General features: G+C 39.0%; 1 protein-coding gene and 2 pseudogenes across 1 annotated transcript in view; 2 read left to right on the plus strand and 1 right to left on the minus strand.

Moving 5' to 3' along the window:
* Positions 1 to 18080, minus strand: part of ARHGAP10 (Rho GTPase activating protein 10) — a 235057-nt gene that overhangs the window by 65648 nt on the left and 151329 nt on the right. The window lies entirely within an intron of this gene.
* On the plus strand, positions 2080 to 2457 carry LOC115292326 (annotated as a pseudogene).
* On the plus strand, positions 6436 to 8072 carry LOC115286619 (annotated as a pseudogene).

Raw genomic sequence — 18080 nt, forward strand, 5'->3', positions numbered from 1 at the left:
TGTCCCAAGTGAAAGAACAGCAAAATCACAGCAAGAGACCTAAGGAAAATGGAGAACATATGCCCAATAGAAAATTTAAAGTAATGGAAATAAAGATACTGGACCTGAGAAAAGAGTAGAAGACTTCAGTGAAACCCTCAATAAAGAGACAAAACATAACAGAACCAATGAGAGATGAAGAACTCAATAAGTGAAATTAAAAAATACACTAGAGGGAAAAAATAGTAGACTAAAGGAAGCAGAGCAGGTCGGCAACCTGGAGGACACAGTGATGGAAAGTGATCCAGTTGAATGGAGAGAGGAAAAATATAATAAAAGATGAAAACAGACTAAGGAAACTCAGTGAAACCATCAAGAGTAATAGCATTCATTTAATAGGATCATGGAAAGAGAAGAAAGAAAAAAGGGGACAGAAAACTTATTTGAGAAATAATAGCTGAAAAAATTCCCAAATCTGGTGAAGGATACAAATCCAGAGAGCCCCCAACAAAATCAACCCAAGGAGTTCTACAGCAAAACACATAGTAATTAAAATGGGGAAAAATATTGATAAAGAGAGAAGTTTAAAAGCAGCAAGGGAAAACAGCTGCATGCTGTAAGGATGCAGGTCGGATCCGGCCCTCACCACCAGGCCGTCCCAGCCTTCCCCGCGCACCTGGGGGGGGGGGGGGTGGGCGCATTCCCTGCGCAGGCCCGAAGGTCCGATCCAGCCTTCCCCTTTTCTTAAAGGGGAAGGCGCCGGCTTCTCCTGAAAGGGCGCGCATTAAGGAGGGACAACTCCTGCGGCGACCAATCAGGGGAGGCCATCCGATACCTTTGACCTTTCTAGAGGCAGGCCTAGTCATGCCCCACGAGGGGTGTCCTGGGCCCACTCTGATTGGTCAGTGCTCTGGATGGTGTGATTGGCTCCCACAACTGCCAGTGTTGATGGGGGGCAGGGATTGGATCACCGTACACCTGTCATCATTTCCTGTAACTCCCCCTCCCAAAGGCATAAAAGGCCCTGCCCTGCCTTTGTTCGGGGCTCTCTCCACGTGGCGGGCCGGCTGGAGACTGTGAGCCCGAGCTTAAGCTTGTAATAAAGGCCCTTTGCTTTTGCAGGTGTGACTGTCTCCCTAGCAGTCTCTGGTGTTTGTTTTGGGGCGGTTTGGGGAGATTTTAAAAACTTGGGCACAACAATACAAGGGAGAGCCAATAAGGCTATCAGGTGATTTTTCAGCAGAAACTCTTCAGGTCATAAGGGAGGGCCATAATCTACTCAAAGTGCTAAAAGGAAAAAACCTGCAACCAAGAACACTGCATCCAGAAAGTCTATCACTCAGAATAGAAGGAGAGAGAGTTTTCCAGGCAAAAAAGTTAAAGGAATTTATGACCACTAAACAACCTCTAAAAGAAATGTTAAAGGAGACATTTTGAGTGGAAAGGAAACACCTTAAGTAAAAAAAAAAAAAGCACAAAAGCAGTAAAATGAAATACATCTATAAAATATCAGTCAAGGGATTCACAAAATAAAAGGATGTAAAGTATGATACCATATACCTAAAACATGGGGGGAAGAAGAGTGAAGAATGGGTTCAAACTCAAGCAACCATGAACTTAATCCAGGCTGCTACATGCAGAAGATGTTATATACAAACTTAATCACAACCACAAATAAAAAAATCAGTAATAGATAGGCAAAAACTAGAGACAAAGGAACCCAAATAAATCACTAAAGAAAACCAATAAACCATGAAAGAAATGAGCAAGAGAACAAAGTAACAGAGAAGAACAGTGAAAACAACCATTAAACAAGTGACAAAATGGCAATAAATACCTATCAGTAATTACTTTGAACGTAAATGGACTAACCTCCAATCGACACAGAATGATAAAATAAATAAAAAAGCAAGACCCATCTATATACTGCTTACAAGAGACTCACTTCAGACCTAAAGACACAGGCAGACTGAAAGTAAAGGGATAGAGAAACATTTATCATACAAATGGAGGTAAAAAGAAAGCTGAGGTAACAATACTTAAATCGGACAAAATAGCCTTTAAAACAAACATTGTGGCTTTTCTCTTTCTGCCATCTGGGACCTGTGGAGGCCTGCTGGGAACAGGACTCCTGAAACGACAAATATGTCTGGAAGGCTGGGGTCCAAAGCCATTTTCGCTGGCTATAAGCGGGGTCTTCGGGACCAGAGGGAGCACACAGCTCTTCTTAAAATCGAAGGTGTTTATGCTCAAGATGAAACTGAGTTCTATCTAGGGAAGAGATGTGCTTATGTGTACAAAGCAAAAAACAACACAGTGACTCCTGGTGGCAAACCGAATAAAACCAGAGTAATCTGGGGAAAAGTAACTCGGGCTCATGGAAACAGTGGCATGATTCGTGCCAAATTCTGAAGCAGCCTTCCTGCTAAAGCCAGTGGCCACAGAATCAGTGTGATCCTGTACCCTTCAAGGATTTAAACTAACTGAAAAGTAAATAAATAAAGGTGTAGATTTTAAAAAAATAAACACTGTTACAAGAGACAAAAAAAGGACACCATATAACATAAAGTGAACAATCCAACAAAATGAGATAATTGTCAATATTTATTCACTCAAAATGGGAGCACTAAGTTTATAAAGCAGCTAGTAACAAAGATAAAGTAAATAATAAATAATAATACAATAGTAGGAGGGGACTTTAACACCTCACTTACATGAATGGATAGATAGATCATCCAGATAGAAAATCAACAAGGAAACAGTGGCTTGAGTGACACACTGGACTCCATGGATCTAATAGATACATTCAGAATGTTCAGTCCTGAAGTAGCAGAATGCACATTCTTTTCAAATGCACATGGAACATTCTACAGATCAGATCACATATTAGTTCACAAAACAAATCTCAACAAATTCACAAAGACTGAAGTCAGACTAGGTATGCATCCTTTCTGATCACAATGCTATGAAACTAGAAATAAATCACAAGATAAAAGTCTGGAAAAAAAACATGGAGGTTAAATAACATGCTACTAAACAATGAATAAGTCAACCAAGAAATCAAAGAGGAAATCAAATACTATAGAGACAAATGAAATGAAAACACAACATGCCAACATCTTTGGAATACAGCAAAAGCTGTTAAGAAGTTTGTAGCAATACAGGCCTACCTCAAGAAGAAAAGTCTCAACCTAATTTTACATCTAAAAGAGCTAGAAAAAGAATATCAGACAAAACCCCAAACCAACAGTAGGAAGGAGGTAATAAAAATTAGATCAAAATTAAACAAAATAAAAACTAAAACACAAACAAAAAATAATGGAACAGATCAACGAAACCAGAAGCTGGTTCTTTGAAAAGATCAACACAACTGATAAACCTTTAGCTAGATTCATAAAAAGAAAGAGAGGATTCAAATAAACAAAATCAGAAATGAAAGAGGAGAAATAAAAAGCTGACTCCCCAGAAATCCAAAGGATTCTAAAAGAGTATTATAAAAAATCATATGCCAACAAATCAAACAACCTAAAAGCAGATAAATTCCTAGAAACATATAAACTGAATCAGGAAGAGGAAAATTTGAACAGACTGATTACTAATTACCAGCAATGAAACTGCATCAGTATTCAAAAAAAGACTTCCAACAAGGGGCACCTGGGTGGCTGAGTCAATAAAGGGTCTGACTCTTGATTTTAGCTCAGGTCATGACCCCACGGTTCTTTAGTTCAAGCCCCACATCAGGCTCTACACTTACAGCACAGAAACTGCTTGGATTTTCTTTCTCCCTCTCTCTCTGCTCCTCCCCTGCTTCTGTGCACTCTCACAAAAATAAATAAATAAACATTAAAAAAAAGAAACTTCCAACAAATAAAAACACAGAACCAGACACCTTCACAAGTGAATGCCATCAAACATTTAAAGAAAAGTTAATAGCTATTGTTCTCAAACTATTCCAAAAAATAGAAGAAGGAAATCTTCCAAATTCTTTCTATGAGGACAGCATTACCATGATACTAAAACCAGATAAAGACACTACCAAAAACAGAGAAGTACTGGCCAATATCTCTAATGAACAGAGATGCAAAAATCCTCAACAAAATATTAGTAAACCAAATCCAACAACACATTTTAAAAATTCACATATGCGCACACACACAAAATCAGTCACCATGATCAAATGGGATTTCTATCTAGGATGCAAGTGTGTTTCAATATCCACAAATCAATCAACATGATACATCAACAAGATAAAGGATAAGAACCATATTATCATTTCCATAGATGCAGAAAAAGCATTTAGCAAAGTACAACATCCATTCACGACAAAATCCCTTAAAAGAGGGAACATACCTCAGCAAAATAAGGCCACATATGAAAAACCCACAGCTAACATCCTCATCCTCAATGGTAAAAGCTGAGAGCTTTCCCCTAAGATCAGGAACAAGACAAGGATGTCCAACCTCACTATTTTTATTCAAGATAATACAGGAAATTCTAGCCACGTTAATCAGATAATGAAAAGAAATAATAGGCCTCCAAATTAGTAAGGATTAAAAATTTCAGTACTTGCAAATGATATGATACTATATACAGAAAACCCAAAAGACTCCACCAAAAAAAAAAACTCTAATAAATGAATTCCATAGTCACAGGATACAAAATCAATATACAGAAATCCATCCAATGCATTTTTATACACTAATAATGAAGCAGCAAAACATAAATTAAGAAAACAATCTCATTTAGAATTATACCAAAAATAAAACTACATAGGGATAAAACTCAACCAAGAAGGTGAAAGACCTATACTCTGCAAACTACAAAACAATGATGAAAGAAATTGAAGACAACACAAATGGAAAAATATTTATGCTCATGGTTTGGGAGAACAAATATTTTTTAAATGTCCATATTATCCAAAGCAATCTACACATTTAATGCAGTCTGTATCAAAATATCAACAGCATTTTTCACAGAACTAAAATAATCCTAAAATTTGTATGGAACCCAAAAAAGACTCCAAATAGCCAAAGCAATCTTTAAAAAGGAGAATAAAACCGGAGGTGTGGCAATCCCAGATATCAAGATATATACTACAAAGCTGTAGTGATCAAAACATTATGGCACTGCCACAAGCCTAGGCACACAGATCAATGGAACAGAACGCCCAGAAATGAGCCCATGATTATATGATCAATTAATCATCAACAAAAGAGGCAATATGCAACAGGGAAAAGACAGACTCTTCAACACATAGTGTTGGGAAAACTGGACAATTACACATAAAAGAATGAAACTGGACCACTTTCTTACATCATACACAAAAACAACTCAAAATAAAGATATAAATGTGAGACATGCAAACATAAAAAATCCTAGAAGACAGCACAGGCAGTAATTTCTCTGACACCAGCCATAACAATATTTTCTAAATATGTATCCTGAGGCAAAGGAAACGAAAGCAAAAATTAACTATTGGGACGATATTAAAATAAAAAGCTTCTGCACAGCAAAGGAAGCATAAATAAAATTAAAATACAACTTATTGAATGGGAGAACATGTTTGCAAATGACAGCTATGACAAAGGGTTAGTATCTAAAATAAAGAACTTATACAACTCTCTTTCTCTCCAATTAAAAATGGGCAGAAAACATGAATAGAGATTTCTACAAAGAAAACATCCAGATAGTCAACAGGCACATGGAAAATGCTCAACATCACTAATTATCAGGGAAGTTAAAATCCAAACTAAAACGAGATATATTTCACCCCAGCCAGAACAACACACACACACACACACACACACACACACACACACACACACACACACACGAAACAAGTGTTGGTGAGGACATGGAGAAAATGGAACCTTAGTGCACTGTTGTTAGGAATGCAAACTGGTGCAACCACTGTGGAAAACAGGAAGAAGGCTTATAAAAAAGGTAAAAATAGAGTTACCATATAATCCAGTAATCCTATTACTGGGTATTTGCCCAAAGAATACAAAAACACTAATTTGAAAAAATACATGCACCCTGATGTACTGTAGCATTATTTATAATAGCCAAATTACAGAAGCAGCCCAAGTATTCACTGATAGATGAATGAATAAAGAGGTGGGGTGTGTGTGTGTGTGTGTGTGTGTGTGTGTGTGTGTGTGTATAATGGAATATAATATATATAATGGAATGTATATATAATATACTGGAAAATATATTGGTATATATAATGGAATATACTATATATATACACATATATATAATGGAATATTAATCAGCCACAAAAAAGAACATGGATGGATCTAAAGGGTATAATGCTAAGTGAAATAAGTCAGAGAAAGACAAATACTATAGGACTTCATTCATATGTGGAATTTAAGCAAGAAAACAAATGAACAACAACAACAACAAAAATACAGACAACCCAAAAAGCACACTCTTCACTGTAGAGAACTAATGGTTACCAGAGGGCAGGTGGTTGGGGGGTAAGTAGAACAGGTGACAGGGATTACAGAACACGCTTACCATGATGAACACCGAGTGATATACAGAATTGTGGTATCACTATATTGTACACCCAAACAGAACACTGTATGTTCACTACATAGAATTAAAATTTTAAATTTAAAAATCAAAACAAAACAACTGGTCCATACTCTTCAAAAGTACTAGCATCATGAAACACAAAGACTGAGGAACTATTCTAAATTAAAGGAAACTAAGGAGACATGCCAATTATTAAACACAATTCAAACCATTGGACTAGATCCTACATGGACAAAAATATTTCCACAAAAGGTATCATGGGGGCACCTAAGTGGCTCAGTTGGTAGAGCATGTGATTCTCGATCTCAGGATCATGAGTTCAAGCCCCATACTGGACAGAGAGATTATTAAAAAAAAAAAAAAGATACCATGTAACAACTATCGAAGTATGAATATGGATTACTCAGTCCACTACTTCTCAAATATTCATACACATAAAAATCAGGGGTCTTGTTAAATACAGATTCTGAGCAGCTGACACTGTCTTCTTCGCACAACTCTTGTAGCCATTTCTCTCTGGGCACACGGCAACTCATAAGGAAAAACTAATTGCACCAGTTGCAGAAGAGGCAACCATCCCAAACAATGAGATCATGGTAGTGAGTGTTGCACAAGTTGGTATGGCATGTGCCATCAGCATTCTGGGAAAGCTCTGGCTGATGAACCTGCCCTTGTGGATGTTTTGAAATATAAACACAAAGGAGAAATGATGGATATGCAACATGGTAGCTTATGTCTTCAGACACCTAAAATTGTGGCAGACGAAGATCACTCTGTGACCGCCAATTCCAAGATTGTGGTGGTAACCACAGGAGTCTGACAACAGGAAGGAGAGAGCCAGCTCAACATGGTGTAGAGGAATGTTAACATCTTCAAATTCAGTATTCCTCAGATAGTCAAGTACAGTCCCAACCATATCATAATTGTGGTCTCCAACCCAGTGGACATTCTAACATACATTACTTGGAAGTTAAGTGGACTGCCCAAGCACCAGGGGATTGGAACAGGTGTAATCTGGATTCTGCTAGATTTCACTATCTTATGCTGAAAAAGTTGGCATTCATCCCAGTGACTGCCATGGATGGATTTGGGTAGAAAACAGCAACTCAAGTGTGGCTGTGTGGAGCAGAGTGCATGTGGCAGGCATTGCTCTCCAGGAACTGAATCCAGAAATGGGGACAGCCAGTGACTGTGAAAACTGGAAGGAAGTGCATAAGATGGTGGTTGAAAGTGCCTACGAAGTCAGGCTAAAAGGATATACCAGCTGGGCTGCTGGATTAAGTGTGGCTGATCTCACTGAATCCATGTTGAAAAATCTATCCAAGGTTCATCTAGTCTCAACAATGGTGAAGGGAATGTGAAACATTCCATCCGGTCAACAACGGTGAAGGCATTGAGAATGAAGTCTCTCTGAACCTTCCATGCATCCTGAACACCTGGGGATTAACCAGTGTAATAAGCAGAAGGTGAAGGATGATGAGGTTGCTCAGCTCAAGAAAAGTGCAGATACTTTGTGGGACTTCGAGAAAGACCTAAAAGACCTGTGACTTCCGGCTTTTAAGCTGCAGATATTTAAAACTAATTTACTAAATTTAAAACCGATTTACCAGGAGCCTTCAGTTTTTTTCAACCATGTATAGTGATCACAGTTGGCTTTTATCCTCCTAAATATGTGAATCTGGGCTCACAGAATCAAAGCCCATGCTTGGTTTAGTGTTTGCAATATGAGCCCTTGAACAAATAAAATTAACTATCATAGTGTGCTTCTAAAAAAGTAAAAAATAAAATAAATAAATCCAGATTCTGATTCAGCAGGCCAGGAGTAGGGCCCCAAATTTTCATTTCTAACAAAGCCCCAGTTAGTGTCAATATGTTGGACTGTGGGTCACCCTTAGTGTCACAATACATTAAATAACAATATAGTGTCAGTGTTAAACTTCTTCAATATTTCCTTGTTTTCGGAAGAAACATACTGAAGTTTTTAGAAAAGAAAGGGGTCATGAAGAAATGCAGCTTTGTCTCAAATGGTTCAACAGTAATAGCAATAATGATATAATTACACTGTGTAGGGTACAGGAAGTATAGATGTTTATTGCACTATGTTGCAACCTTTTGTGGATCTGAGGTTTTTCAAAAGAAAGGCTATTATGTAAATTAATATCAATAACCTTACAAAGTTGCTATTTTTATTTCAATGATAAATAGATGAGAAAACAGAGATGCCTAAAGAGATTAAGTAACTTGCATACAATCATATTACTCGTAAAGGGCCACAAGGTCATAAAGTTAAGTGATAACATTCCTTGCTATTAAATACAACATGACCTTGGGAAGGTAAAAACCTGTATCAGCCTGTTTCCTGATCCAGCTAAATCCAGTCTGGTTGCACCGGACCATGTGATGTCTAGAATCTCAATACCATCACTCTCTTACGTCAACGCACCCTTCAATCACTCTATCCTTCATCTGGGCAGGTCTTCATCTCCCTCTACCTTCATGACAGAAGGAAAGAGCAATGGGAAATGTACCTAAAAAACATATCCATAATATCCAAACCACAGACATCTATGACATTTTGAAGTGGTTAACCATATGAAATATAATTTCCAATATTAAAAAAAAGTTCAGGAGGTAGGCCACACATTCTCTCCAAGGAATAGCACTGTCTGTCCCTTATCTGAATACCAGACTCTGGTTTCCTGAACAGACTTCAAAATATTTTGCATAAAGTAATGTATGCTTTCATTATTTGAGGTCCTGAAAGAAAAGCCTATTTACAAGGCCAAAGATATTTTCAAAAATTTAATCTTAACTCTGCAAAAAAAAAAAAAAAAAAAAAAAGTACCCATGAATGAGGCAAAGGAGGAACTGAAGCAGAGGAAATCCTTCTGACAAATGGATATCCCAATGTGGGCTCAGGTTTATTACCAAAGGAATGGTGATCACTTGGAAAAACAGAAAAGGATAACCAGAAAAAACCACCGGTTAACCAGGAACCTGCTGATTAATTTCTACTCAGGGTGGGAAACATAAACACTCCGTACATCTAAATTCTAACAAGATCTTTAAAACCTGCCACTCAAAATGTAATATCCTTGCATATACAATGAAGAAATGTAGCCTAGTTAGAAGTTCTTAAAATTCATCATCTCAGGATCTCTTTATACTAATAAAAATTACTAGGATTCCAAAGAATGTCTGTTTTACGTCTATTGACATTCTTAGTGTTAAAAATAAAACACAAAATTTTTAAAAATTTTAGGAGCACCTGGGTGGCTCAGTTGGTTAAGCATCCAATTTCAGCCCAGGTCATGATCTCATAGTTCGTGGGTTCAAGCCCCACGTTGGAATCTGTGCTGACAGCCCAGAGTCTGGAGCCTATTTCCATTTCTGTTTCTCCATCTCTCTGCCCCTCCCCACTCATTCTCATTCTCTCTCTCTCAAAAATAAACAAACATTTAAAAACTTCTTTTAATTTTTACATGATGTTAGTTGATTAAAATAATATGCCAATTACATATTAACATATGTTATGAAAAAATTTTTCTATTACAAAAGTAATTTAGTGAAAGAAATTATGTTATTTCCTATTTGGAAAATCTATTTTTTAAAGTTTATTTGAGGGAGGGGTAGAGAGGGAGAGAGAGAATCCTAAGCAGTCTCCAAGCTGTCAGCACAAAGCCAGACAAACCATGAACTCACTAACCGTGACATCATGACCCGAGGCAAAACCAAGCGTTAGATGCTTATCCAACTGAACCATCCACACGCCCCAAAAATCTCTTTAATGTCAGGTGTAGAAGAAGGCAGCTAGATTCTCATATCTGCTATTGAATTCAATCTGTTTCCATATTAGATGTCACATCACCTCTGGAAAACTCCACTCTATTCTACTCCACTCTGTAAAAGAATCAGTGGAAAAGGCAATCATCATAAAAATATGTATGACCTAAGAGACCCTAAAAGGGTCTCAGGAAACCCCCAGTTCACACTTTGAGAATCACTCTTTTTTTTTTTAATTTTTAATGTTTATTTGTTTTTGAGAGCGAGAGAGAGAGAGCGAGCGAGTGAGCGTGCGTGCGAGCAAGCACGAGTGAGAGAGGGAGACACAGAATCTTAAGGCGGCTCCGGGCTCTGAGCTGTCAGCACAGAGCCTAATGTGGGGCTTGAACCCACAACCGTGAGATCATGACCTAAGCCGAAGTCAGATGCCCAATCAACTGAACCACCCAAGCACCCGGAGAATCACTGTCTTGTTGTGTGCTAATGTAATAAGTCTGATTAGCAAAATTAAAAATATCATATTCACCAGACACTATTTAGGACAACTACATTCATCTGGACAAGGACTGTTCAACCTCAGCACCCTGATTCTTGCTGGAGACACCATTCTGTGCACGGTTAGCAGTACCTCTGGCCTCTACCTGGTAGATACCCATAGCAACCCCACTCAGTCCTAACATTCAAAAATGTTTCCACACATTGTCAAATGTCCCCTGGGGGTTGAGATCAATCATTATAAATCTAGAGAAACACTTCTAGTGTTATGACTTAGATATTTGTTGTCTTTATACAGGACACAAAACTGGAGAGACACCGAACAATTTCCTGAGCAAGAAGTGTGCCCAAGTGTCTTTCAGCAGGCTAGAAACAAAGAGCCCAGCAATATAGGATTCAAAAGAAAAAAACTATCTGGGCAGTACTTGAACCTGTATAAAAAGCTGCCACACAAGTACAGTAGGAGAACATATGCCTCAGCCACAGTGGTGAGTAAGGCCAAGGTGTACAGGAAGGTCAGGGTGAGGATACCACACGTCATGACTGGCAAGCTGAGGATTAGTAGGATTAACATGGACTACACCTAGAATGAGGAAGATGTTGATTCCAACTGCATGTCTTACTGACTGGACCACATTAGGGCAACTCAACTCAGTTCTGACATTATCTCCCAAGGATGACATCAGATCCCACAGGTTAAGGGCCCAGTGTCACAAAACTGTCCCCCAACCCTCTCACCCCTACCCCCTACTGCTTCAGATACCAACTGTAAGACAAGATAATTTTGCAGGCTTCTGACTGGCTATAAATCAGAAGTTCACATGACCCATTCCTTGAATTAATTTGCTAGAGCAGTTCACAGAACTCAGTAAAACTGTTTAATCACTAGATTACTGGGGTTTTTTTTTAATGTTTATATATTATTGAGAGACAGAGAGAGACAGAGCATGAACATGGAAGGGGCAGAGAGACGGGGGGAGACACAGAGCCCAGACACGAGGCTGGAACTCACAAACTGTGAGATCATGACCTGAGCCAAAGCTGGACACTTAACTGACTGAGCCACCCAGGTGCCCCTAGATTTTTGGTTTATTACAAAAAGTATTAAAGGATATAAAGCAACACCCAGATGAAGAGATGCATAGGGTGAGGTGTCAAATGAAGGCACTTCTGTCCTCATGGAGTCTGGGATCCAGACCATGGAATGTGGGAACCTTTCTGGCTCCCCAAACTGGAAGTGCTTGGAAACCCTCAGCCAGCTTTTGGATTCACTATCAAGGCTTCATCACATAGACATACATCACTAGCAATTGATCCAACCTCCAGCCTCCTTCTTCTCCCAGCAAAATCAGGGGTAGGACTGAAAGTTTCAATCCTCTATTCATCGTTAGTTCCTCTGGCAACCAGACCCCATCCTTGGGTACTTTCCAAAAGGCACCTTGGTCACATAAATCCAGTTGTAGTCGAGAAAGCTTTTCATGAATAACAAGATGTCCATTTCACCTGAAGCAACTCAGGAACTGAGGACAAGAGATCAAATACAACAAAGATGTTCCCATTGCTCTCATGGCTCAAGAAATTCCCAGGGTGCTGGGAACTGGGAGCCAGGAACTGTGGATGAAGACTAAATATGCATTTCTTAGTATAAACCATAGGACAACCTGATCAGGAAAGTGGGAAATTCAAAGCAAAGTCATGCAACTTGCCAATTATCCAATTCTAAAAACACCATCATGTGAAAAAGAGATTCACCTTATACTGGGCCCAGAGATTAAATCTAGGGCTAACAGGTTAAAAATATAAGAAGGCATATGTCAACTGAATATAAGAGGGAAGACATCCTGAGCTAGTGAAGTTACGCAACTGTTGGGAAGTTAATTTGGGAGAGAATGAGTTCCATGTCACCAAAGATTTACAAGGTAAGGCTAGGAGCATTCCAAAAGAGGCTCCAACACTGCATGCAGGGCCTGAATAGTTGACTCATGAATCTATGCATGAGAAAATACATCCGCATCCCCCAAAGCCTGTCTCACCCACCAAGATATCTGAGCCAAGTGACTGTCTCCTCAATACAGAAACAAGCTTTGTCAAGCTGACCTGTCACCCTTTTCTGCAGGACAGTGTAACCTCTCCCCAACCCCTGATACACACACAGCACACCATGCTGAGACCTGAGCACCCTCAGTTCCTGCTTCAAGTGAGGCATACTGTGCGTTCTGATTATACCCGAGGTGCATGGTTGACACGACAAAGGGGTGGCCCTGACTATTTGGGGTTAACCTCATCTTACCATTCCCTCTATTCTGGCTTTCCCTTTCCTAAGGAAGAACATGTCAGATATTAATAAATACATGGAAAAGATTTGTGAACTGTTACCATTTCATAAATACACTCATTGCAAATAAAGTCATCCTTATTTGACCTCTGAAATAGTGATCTTAGAGTTCTACGGACATGGATAGAGATGTTTGTTGAAGAGCATGATGATTAGCCTCCTTGACGTTTCCTAAGAGCCATTGCACCTATAGGCATTTTAACCTTATTTTCCTATATCCTAGTAAGCAAAAATGTCAACAAAACAGAACAAAGAAACTATATGGGTACAGTAACACTGACTACTGCTCCAAAAGAGGCCAGAGTCCCAGGGATAAGTCAAGTTTGTGTTGGGGCAGAATGAGCAGGGGCAGGGCAGGGAGGTGGAAATCTTAGCCAACTGGCTAAGGCTCTAAAACTGTTGTCAACTGAAGGAAAATAAAATGAGAAGTTAACTAATCACCTGATCCTGCTCTGTATTTTCATTTTTAAAATTTTTATTGCAGGAAAAGATGCAGATAACATGGTGCTCTTTAAATATATAACCTTCGTGGGCACTTTGGTGGCTCAGTAGGTTAAGCATCTGACTCTTGATTTTGGCTCAGGTTGTGGTCTCACGGTCATGTGTTCAAGCCCTACATAGGGCTCTGTGCGGAGCATGAAGCCTGCTTGGGATTCTCTGTCTCTCCCCCTCCCTCTAAACAAACAAACAAACAAACATTAAATAAGTAACCTTTAAAAATATTTCCTTTTCTACATAAAAGAACACTCCTCTGAAAGTCAATAAGGAGGAATACAGAATTCACTGAACCAAAATTCATGTTCAGTGAAATAATGGGGTATTCCTTCCATTAGTCGCTGTATAACAGACCTCTCCAGAGCTAACTCAAACCACCACCATTTTATTACGCTCACAATTTTCTGGCTCAGGTATTTGGGCATGGCGCAGCAGGAATGATCAGCCTCAGGCAAGGTCAGTCAAATGGCTGGAGGTGGCTGGGAAAGTGACTAAGGCCGTATGTCTGAAACCCCAGTTTTGGTTGTCATTTGGGTTCCTCACTTTTGTCCACTAGAGTCTGGGATGTTTTTCCATGCATCTTATGCCTGGGGTGAGAAGACTGGAAGAGCTAAGTCTGGCTGGGCATGTCTCTTCCTCTCTCCTACACAGCCTCCCTGCACAGTGAGCATGGGATTCCTCACAGCTTGGCATTCTGACGGTAGCTGGAGTTCTCTACAGCGGCTGATTTCCCCCCAAAAAGAGCCCTCCATGAGGAAGGGAATGGAAGTGGTCAGCTCATCGAGCTACAGCCAAGAGTGACCCCTGTTGCAGTCTAATGACCATAGCAACCCAGGGTCCACCAAGATTTAAGACAGAATCTCTGATCTCTATGGAAGGAGTACAAAAGAATTTGTGGTCATCTTTATTTACTCTGCGACAAAGAGATATATTTATTTCATTTCTTCATCTGATATCATATACAACCAGATGATAGTTTGGATATGAGCAAAATAACCATTCCCAAAGTGACTTCAAAATATAACCACTTTGTAATAAATGTGCTCAACAGATCATATATACAAATACTTCTCTAACCACTTCTTCAAGTTTTTGTCATCTAAGGACAAGACAGCCATGCGAAGGCTTCATTCATCAGAAAGGAAGGACATAAAAGAATGTAAGGAGCTCAAACTCAAAAAGAATCCAACTCATTGTTAAGTTCTTCAAACTAAAGCCTGATCTCTCCAGCAATTTCCAGTTTCATCCAAAAGATTAGTCAAACTGACAAATATTTTTCTACTCTGACATAGAGAACTAGAGTATCTGTTTATTCTATAATATAAGCTTAAGTATGTGATAGTTGGCTTTTTTTTTAAGTCAAAGAAGAAAACTATAAATGAGCCATAATGTCCCTATGCTAATAACACTGTTGATAAGGATACTGACACAAAGAATACTGGAAAAATACTGACTCCCCTCCAGCCCTCCAAGGAAACTAATCATTGTCAATAGTTTCTTTCAAGGATAGTTTAAAACTTGCTTATGCCTATGCATGGGCATATGCGCACACATACACACACACACACACACACACACAATTTCTAGGTACATATTTTGACACATAAAGGATCATAATAGAGATACAGTTCCATGTCTCAATTTTTTAAATTATTCAGCTGTTAACTGAAGCTTTCTGTGGGACCTGCAATGTTCTGGACATTGGAAATAAATAAGTGCAAGGGCCCTGGAAGAGAAATGTAACTCACATGTCCAGGAATGCCAAGGAGGCCAGGATGACTTAAGTATAAGATATGAGGCTATGAAAGAAAAGTTGGGTCAGTAAAGCAGTATGAGATTTTTAAAATTTAATTCAGAGTGAGACAGTATGCCAGTGTTTTCACTATCATTTTGTTCCTTGTATTCATTTACTATTGCTGTGTAACAAATTCCCATAAACCAAAAGCCTAAAAACAACACGTTTACCATTACTGTGTTTTCTGATTCTTGATGGGTACAGGAAAGATTGTTTATCTACTAGTTTCCATGTGTCAGGAGTCTAGGCACATCTTCACTGGGTCCTCTGCCCAGGTCCTCAGCTCACAAGGCTGTAATAGAAAAGTCAGCCAGCCTGCATTATGGAGGCTGGACTGGGGATAAATCTGCTTCTGACCTCATGTGGGTTGTTGGCAGAATTCCTTTCAGTTGTATGACTGAGCATTCTGACTCTCTGGTGAATATGGGCTGGAGGCCCCCACAGTTTCCTGCCATGCGGCTCTCTCCAAAGGCAGTTCATAACATGGCTCTTTGCTTCTTCCAGGCCAGTGAGAACTTCTGTCTCCAGTCTGCTCCCACGGAGTCTTACATAACAAAATAATCATGGGGAAAACATCCATCACCTTAGATTCCACTGGTTAGAATCAATCCATGGGTCCCACAGGCACTCAAGGGCCTAGATCACTGGGCCACCTTAGGGTATGTCCACCACAATAGGTATCCATGTTTATGAGTCTACTTCATTCTTTTTAATGAGCTGCTGAATGTTCTTCTTATAGTCATCACATAATTCATTTAACCCTCTCCCCTGCCATTGAAGGCGGTTTGTGATTTTTTTTAATGTGTATTTATTTATTTTTGAGAGAGAGCAAGCAAGCAAGCACAAGGAGGAGAGGGGCAGAGAGAGAGAGGGAGACACAGAATCTGAAGCAAGCTGCAGGCTCTGCACTGTCAGTGCAGAGCCAGACATGGGCCTTGAACTCATGAACCATGAGATCATGACCTGAGCCAAAGTCAGATGCTTAACCACCTGAGCCACCCAGGCACCCCAAGGCTGTTTCTGATTTTTGCACTCAGAGATACAGTAGATGTGCAGTGGCAGAAAACATGCTCTACATTTTTGCAAAATTTTGACAATATCTGTAGAGTACTTCATATTAGAGAGATGGTCTTCGGGGCAGGGGTGCATTCTGCACCTTGCGGGACACTGCAAACAGTCACACAAAGTCGGCTCCAGCTCACACACACTCATCTCCTCCTCACAGAGGCTTCCCTCATCTCTGGGTAGAACTTTATAGCTCTCTTCACATAGGGGCTCTTCATCTCTTCATTTAGGTTTACACACCAGTGATTTATCTTTTCTTGATTTAGGCTTACATTCAGGTAATTCATCTCTTCAGATAACACTGATCTGTTGTATTTTCTGATGCTCTGCAGTACATAAGGAAGCTATCGATTTGGGTAATTACTTTTAATCCTGCATCCCAATGAATCATTTTAGTGTACGTAAGAGCTCTTCAATCTGCTCTCTGGGGCTAACCATGTGTACAATATCATCTGTAAATAACGCAAACTCTCCCCCTCCCAGTTTTCAAACTACCTCTTGTTTCTTGCTTTTCTTATCTCATAATTCTAGGACAATAGTGACAGTGAACCAGGTCATGATTTCAACATTTTAAGCATTTCAATAATTAAATAGAATACAAACTTAAGGGTTAAAATATACATTTTAAATCATTTTAAGGAAGTATCCACAATTTCTGCTTTACTAAAGTACTACATTAGGAATGATGTAAATTTTGCCACATGCTTTTAGGCATCTGCTGTAAGATTTTCTCCTTAGACTTAATAACATGGCATATCATTATATTAATGTATTTTCTAATATTGAGCCGTCCTTGTATTTCAGGGGGGAATTCAACTTAGACTGAAATATTATCCTGTTAAAATACTGCTGTCATTTGCTGATGTATTATTTAAGGTCTCTGCACAATACGCACAAGTAAACTTGATTTACAACTTTATCTCTAACAGGCTTTGCATTAGTGCCCTACCAGCCTCATAAAAGGAAGTTGAAATGTTCCTCTGCTACAGTGTGGACCAGTTTAAATTGTGACCGATTAAATGGTTTCTTCCAACTTTAAAATTCACCTGTGAAAATACCTGTGTCTCATGTTTTTTTGGGGGGTGGGGGGCGCGATGGCAGCTCTTTTAAAGTTTTGTTTCTTTATTAGTACACTAATTTTATTCAGATTTTCAAAATTCTGTGCACTGTGTATCTCTGGTTATTTCCACATCTGTTTCTTTTCATCTATGTGAGCCTTCTCTCCTACCCCTGTTTTTCTTGACTAGCTTAGCCAAGAAAATCTGTGTGATTTTATGCTCCCCAATATACCAAAAATGCAAGAGGTTTTTATAAAAACCACTTTTTTCTTTCCTGATTAATTAATTTCATCTTTCCCATTTTCTTCAAATTTGGGGGGGGGTGGGTGGGTGGAAGTTTAACTTCTTTCACTTTTTTCTGGCTTGGTTATATAGTTATTTAAGACTATATATTTCCCTTAGAAGATAATTTTTGCACTATCCTCTTTAATGTTTGAAAAGCTTGTTTTCATAATATTTTTCTAGGTGTTCTACAACTTTTTTATTTCCACTTTCATCCATGAATCATGAAAATTTTTAAACTTCCAGA

The sequence above is a fragment of the Suricata suricatta genome, chromosome 1 (assembly GCF_006229205.1).
Source record: "Suricata suricatta isolate VVHF042 chromosome 1, meerkat_22Aug2017_6uvM2_HiC, whole genome shotgun sequence".
Taxonomy (NCBI): domain Eukaryota; kingdom Metazoa; phylum Chordata; class Mammalia; order Carnivora; family Herpestidae; genus Suricata; species Suricata suricatta.